Consider the following 6,370-nt stretch of genomic DNA (forward strand, 5'->3'; position numbering starts at 1 on the left):
TCGAACTTCGGGTTGGGAGCTGTGCTGCTGCATTACTACAAGGATACCCCCCATCCAGTCTGGTATGCCAGTCGGAAGCTGCTCGACCGGGAAAGGAGATACTTCCCCATCGAACGAGAAGCCCTTGCCATTTTGTTCGGGATCTCCAAGTTTGACTTCTACCTCAGAGGTAAAGAGTTCATTTTAGAAACAGACCATAAACCTCTGGTATATCTCCACAAGTCCAAGTGATCCAGCGACAGACTGATGAGGTGGGCCCTTCAGCTGCAGAACTACCCGTTCCGGTTGGTTCATCTTGCCGGCCGAGACAACGTGGGCGCAGACTTTCTGAGTCGCTCCTTAGGAGGTGAACGTTAGCCGTTCCTCTTTGTCATTTCTGGTTGCTTATTTCTTGTTGTATCGTGTTAGTTCAGTTTAATCTACCTACGGTAGATTTTTGTAAGGGGGCTTATGTGAGGGCTGAACTACCACTAACACACACACATTTACACTCACACACACACACACACACACACACACACACACACACACACACACACACACACACACACACACACACCAGTATAAGGGTTGATGCTCTTTCGATTATTCCCAGCTTGCCGCTTCACCCAGCCTGCTTTGTTCGCCGACCCGAAGCTGCTCCTGGTGGCGATGCAGTCTCATTCAGCTTCACGGTCGGCGCCCTGACTTCACGCAGCGTCGAAGCGAGCCAAGGTGGTGTGGTTGCCCGAGAGCTGAGGCAGAGCGGAACTGACCCAAGAGCGATCCTGGACCTGCGTCCCCTTTCCTCCCTCTCAACCTTGGAGCCCCGCAGTCCACTGGGCACGGCCTGCTTGCGCCTCCGTCCCACCTACCCAGTTTCGTCTCCTCGCCGAGCTGACACCGTTTGTTCGTCCTTGGCTCCCCGTCTACCCCGGCGTCATCATCTTCGGGCACTCAGGCATCTGACATTCTGCTGAGCCCGTCCTCCTCCATCGAGTGACGTCTACGAGGCAGTGTGCGTCTCTACATCACCGCAACGGGCGTCTCTTCCCACGAGGCACCACTCACAATTGCCGGGTCGGGCTGCCGCTTTCCCTGGGTCCTGTCGCGGTCTACTGGAGAGTACGGGAGGTGTATTGGACTTTGTACCTCAACATGTTTACACTTCCACTTTTGGTTGTTTTGATCATATTCCTTAGAAACCTGGTGAAGGTATAATCATACTTGGACTCGATTGAAGTAGTTGCCGCCGTTCTCCTGGCTTCAATCAGTCCTATAACCATCTGAACCTCCGGGCCTTGACAGACATACTCTTAAACATATCGGCGCAAGCACACATATTTGACACGGTTTTCCAAGGAGCTTTGGGCATTTCCTTGGGTAGCTTAATAACCCTGGTGGTAGTTTGGCCCTTCCTTTGTACCAAAGAACTTTAAAAAAAAACTCATTATAACCTGATTTGTCTTCTTTTTGGCATTTGGAAATTGTTGATGTGAGGTGAGGAGGGGTCTGACAGTGCCGACCTAAGATTTCTCTGTACATTTTAGAAATTGGAGCATCAGGAAGAGGTCAGTATTTACACTTTCTTGCGTTTACTTTTGGAGTTTCTATTGCTTAATAACTTAGCTTTTCTTCTGTATGTGATTGAAACAAGAGGATCAGGGCGAGTTAATATTTGCAATTTGTACATTTTGTAATCGTCATAAGCTTGGATAATAATTTTTAGTGATGACACCCACAAAAAACAACCAATTCCTGCCTCTTCCATCTCATTAACGGATAGATTCAGATATCGACGTAATGTGCAGATAGATAAATATGAATAGATGGCTTAGACACACACACACACACACACACACACACACACACACACACACACACACACACACACACACACACACACACACACGTACCCCCCCCACACACAAACACACGTACCCAACCCACACACAAAATGACACGTACCCCCCCCACACTCAAACACACATACCCCCCATACACACACGCACGTATCCCCCCCCCACACACACACACAAACACGTACTTCCCACAAACACAAACACACGTACCCCCCACACACAAATAGAACAAGAAGAAATCACAATTTGAAGATAAGTGGTAAACGATTATCGTCGCACGAAGCTAAACACTTCTTCAATCGAGTTGTTAATGTTTGGAACTCTCTTCCCTGTGATGTCGTTGATAGTACAACAGTTACGGCCTTCAAGAATAGATTAGACAAGTATTTTGAATCCAACCAGCAACTAAGATATTACTCATTGTCGTAATAACGTTAAGTTTTTTCGAATACTGGTGTCCTTGTCCGCTTTAATCGCCCGGTTAGTGGTAGCAGCAATGGTAGTTCTTTCCTCTTTCCTACATAAAATCCACGCAGTTTTTCCATGCTGCATGGTTCTTTTTCCTTTCCTGCCAGCTTTGGCTGGAGGGATGGGGGGGTGGGGAGGAGCCTTCACCCTTGCCTTCCTTCATCTTCCACCTTTGATTAGATAGTTAGTGTAGCTTGTCACAAACAGCCTCGTAAGGACCAGCAGTTCTGCTGTTGTTTGTTCTTACTTTGTGTTACTTTGTGTTCCTCCTCCTCCTTTTTCTCCCTCTCGCTAGCTCCCCTTTCTTGACCTCTACCTCGTCGTCTTTTTCCCTTGCTATCTTATCCTCCTCCTCCTCCTCCTCCTCACGCGTGGGGTCAGTGAAATGGGTATGCCTGGGAAAGGTAAACTGCGTGTCACAATCGGTCCTTTGTCGCCGGCTGAGGGGGTCTGCTGTCACCTGCGCGGGGTCACGGGCCAAGGGGACGATAGTTTTATGCGTGTGTGTGGGGGGGGGGGGGGGGGAGGTGTTAGTGGTTGAATGTAGGGAAGTAAGCCAGCCATGTATTAGCACGGGTATGAAGGGGTATACAGTAAGGTTAGGTTAGGAAGGTTAGGTTAGGTTAGGTGCGGTTTTTATGGTTGAGGGAAGATTGTGTGCTGATAGCGGAAACAGTAACAGGAAGAGGCAGGCAGATGTAGAAAAAGTCACCCAACCAGCCAGGTATTAGTATGGGTGTGAAGGGAGTTTACAGGAAGGTTAGGATAGGTTAGGTGTGGGTTTTATGGGGGAGGGAAGATTTGTGCTTTTTAGCGGAAAGAGTAACATTAGGGGAGGCAGGCAGAGGTAGAAGGAGTCACCTAACCAGCCAGGTATTAGCACAGGTGTGAAGGGGATATACAGGAAGGTTAGGTTAGGTTAGGTGTGGGTTTTATGGGGGAGCGTAGATTGTGTGCTGATAGCGGAGACAGTAGCAGGAGGGGAGGCAGGCAGAGGTAGAAGAGTCACCCAACCAGTCAGGTATTAGTACAGGTGTGAATGGGGTTTAAGGGCAATATTCTTAAACGTAAAAGAACATAAGAACGTCAGGAGTCTGCAAGAGGCCGGTTGGTTTATACAAGGCAGCTCCTGTAAGTCTAATCCCACCTTACCTCACTATCCATGTTAGATCGTTAAGTGGTTTGTTTGTTTGTTTGTTAATGGGTAGTCAAACAGCTGTATTACCGTCAGTTAGGTAGGTTAGTTAAATAGATAGTTTGATAGTTAGTTAAGCAGTTAGAGTCAGTTAGTTAATTTTACTATATTCTGTATTTATTTATTTATTTATTTATATTATTATTTTTTTTTCTTTTTCCTTTTCTTTTTTTCTTTTCTTTTTTCTATTTGTTTTCTTTTTGTTTTCTTTTTCTTTCTTTTTTCCTTTGTGTTTTCTCGGTGTTGGTTTTCTTTTTTGATGTTCTTTTTTGGTGTTCTTTTTTCCTATCATCCTTTTGTCGATGTTCGTTGGTCTGGGTGAGCCGCTTTCCTCCCAGAAGAGACCCACCCATAATTTTGGAGATGTTGTTAGGGCCAAAAGGTGGATGATGTTTGTTTTATTTCATTTTTTCGATGTCGTGTTTTTCGTTCTTTTTATTGCTTTAGTTTTCCTTTTCGATGTTTTCCTGTTCTTTTTCTTTTACTTCTTATTGATGCTTTTTGATGTTCTTTTTTCCTATCATCCTCTTGTTGATGTTCCTTGGTCTGGATGAGCCGCTTTCCTCCCAGAAGAGACCCATCCATAATTTTGGTGATGTTGTTTGGGACCGAAAGGTGGATGATGCTTCTTTGTATTTCTCTTTTCTTGATGTTGTTCATTTATTTCTGTTGCTTTTCTTTTTCGATGTTTTTTCTGATCTTTTTCCATTTTTTTTGGTGTTCTTTTCTATATCATCCCTTGTTGATGTTCTTTGGTCTGGGTGAGCCGCTTTCTCCCCAGAAGAGACCCACCCATAATTTTGGTGATGTTAGTCAGGGCCGGAAGGTGGATGATGTTTGTTATATTTTTCTTTCCTTGATGTGTTTTTCTTTGTTTTTTTTTTATTTCATTTATTCATATCATCCTTTGGTTGATGTTCTTTGGTCTGGATGAGCCGCTTTCTCCCCAGAAGAGACCCATCCATAATTTTGGCGATGTTAGGGCCTAAAGGTGGATGATCTTTTTGTTTCTTGATGTTTCGTTTCTGTATTTTCCATTTTTCTGGTGTTCCTTTTTATTTTCCTTTTCTTTGGTGTTCCCATCGCGTGGATTGTCTACGACAGTATAACGAGCACCACAAACCCGGGTTTGTTTAGAGTTTGCTCTCCTAGGCAGATTGCCTACCACGGCTGACGACCTCCACCTGGCCGGGTTTATTGTTCGGAGTTTGCTCTCCTAGGCAGATTGCCTACCACGACTGACGACCTCCACCTGGCCGGGTTTATTGTTCGGAGTTTGCTCTCCTAGGCAGATTGCCTACCACGGCTGACGACCTCCACCTGGCCGGGTTTATTGTTCGGAGTTTGCTCTCCTAGGCAGATTGCCTACCACGGCTGACGACCACCACCTGGCCGGGTTTATTGTTCGGAGTTTGCTCTCCTAGGCAGATTGCCTACCACGGCTGACGACCTCCACCTGGCCGGGTTTATTGTTCGGAGTTTGCTCTCCTAGGTGAACTGCCTACCACGGCTGACGACCTCCACCTGGCCGGGTTTATTGTTCGGAGTTTGCTCTCCTAGGTGAACTGCCTACCACGGCTGACGACCTCCACCTGCCCGGGTTTATTGTTCGGAGTTTGCTCTCCTAGGTGAACTGCCTACCACGGCTGACGACCTCCACCTGGCCGGGTTTATTGTTCGGAGTTTGCTCTCCTAGGTAAAATGCTCACGCTAACGAGCTCCACCTGCCCGGGTTTGTTGTTCGGAGTTTGCTCTCCTAGGTGAATTGCCTACCACGGCTAACGAGCCCCACCTGCCCGGGTTTGTTTAGAGTTTCCTCTCCTAGGTGAACTGCCTACCACGGCTAACGACCTCCACCTGCCCGGGTTTGTTTAGAGTTTGCTCTCCTAGGTGAATTGCCAACCACGGCTAACGACCTCCACCTGCCCGGGTTTGTTGTTCGGAGTTTGCTCTCCTAGGTGAATTGCCTACCACGGCTAACGAGCCCCACCTGCCCGGGTTTGTTTAGAGTTTCCTCTCCTAGGTGAACTGCCTACCACGGCTAACGACCTCCACCTGCCCGGGTTTGTTTAGAGTTTGCTCTCCTAGGTGAACTGCCTACCAAATCTAACGAGCCCCACCTGCCCGGGTTTGTTTAGAGTTTCCTCTCCTAGGTGAACTGCCTACCACGGCTAACGACCTCCACCTGCCCGGGTTTGTTTAGAGTTTGCTCTCCTAGGTGAATTGCCAACCACGGCTAACGACCTCCACCTGCCCGGGTTTGTTTAGAGTTTGCTCTCCTAGGTGAATTGCCTCCCACGGCTAACGACCTCCACCTGCCCGGGTTTGTTTAGAGTTTGCTCTCCTAGGTGAATTGCCTACCACGGCTAACGACCTCCACCTGCCCGGGTTTATTGTTCGGGGTTTGCTCTCCTAGGTGAACTGCCTACCACGGCTAACGAGCCTCACCTGCCCGGGTTTGTTTAGAGTTTGCTCTCCTAGGTGAATTGCCTCCCACGGCTAACGACCTCCACCTGCCCGGGTTTGTATAGAGTTTGCTCTCCTAGGTGAATTGCCTCCCACGGCTAACGAGCCTCACCTGCTCGGGTTTGTTTGGAGTTTGCTCTCCTAGGCAGATTGCCTACCACGGCTAACGAGCTCCACCTGCCCGGGTTTATTGTTCGGAGTTTGCTCTCCTAGGCAGACTGCCTACCACGGCTAACGAGCTCCACCTGCCCGGGTTTGTAACCGGAAGATCTCCGGCACCTCCGTCGGGGCCCCGAGGGACGCCGAGGAGCCCTGCCTGGAGCCCTCCAGTCCTGCCATGCTCGCCAGGGAGACCTTGGGCTCGCTGGCGCTCCACACCCCCGCCGAGGTGAGGATGCAA

At 48.4% G+C, this 6,370-nt stretch overlaps 1 long non-coding RNA gene across 3 annotated transcripts; it reads right to left on the reverse strand.

Moving 5' to 3' along the window:
• Window positions 1-3,732: 3,732 nt before the first annotated feature.
• On the reverse strand, window positions 3,733-6,086 carry LOC126989574 (uncharacterized). 3 transcript variants are annotated; one of them, XR_007743483.1, is made up of 4 exons: window positions 5,953-6,086; window positions 5,755-5,819; window positions 4,893-5,494; window positions 3,733-4,824 (listed from the first exon to the last, which is right to left on the reverse strand). It is a non-coding gene; the product is annotated as an uncharacterized LOC126989574 (long non-coding RNA). The 3 variants fall into 3 exon arrangements; XR_007743482.1 differs by having other exon boundaries at window positions 5,755-5,813; window positions 5,879-6,018; XR_007743484.1 differs by lacking the exon at window positions 5,755-5,819 and having other exon boundaries at window positions 5,953-6,024.
• Between the last annotated feature and the right edge of the window lie 284 nt (window positions 6,087-6,370).

Source organism: Eriocheir sinensis, unplaced genomic scaffold, assembly GCF_024679095.1.
Source record: "Eriocheir sinensis breed Jianghai 21 unplaced genomic scaffold, ASM2467909v1 Scaffold122, whole genome shotgun sequence".
NCBI classification, from domain to species: domain Eukaryota; kingdom Metazoa; phylum Arthropoda; class Malacostraca; order Decapoda; family Varunidae; genus Eriocheir; species Eriocheir sinensis.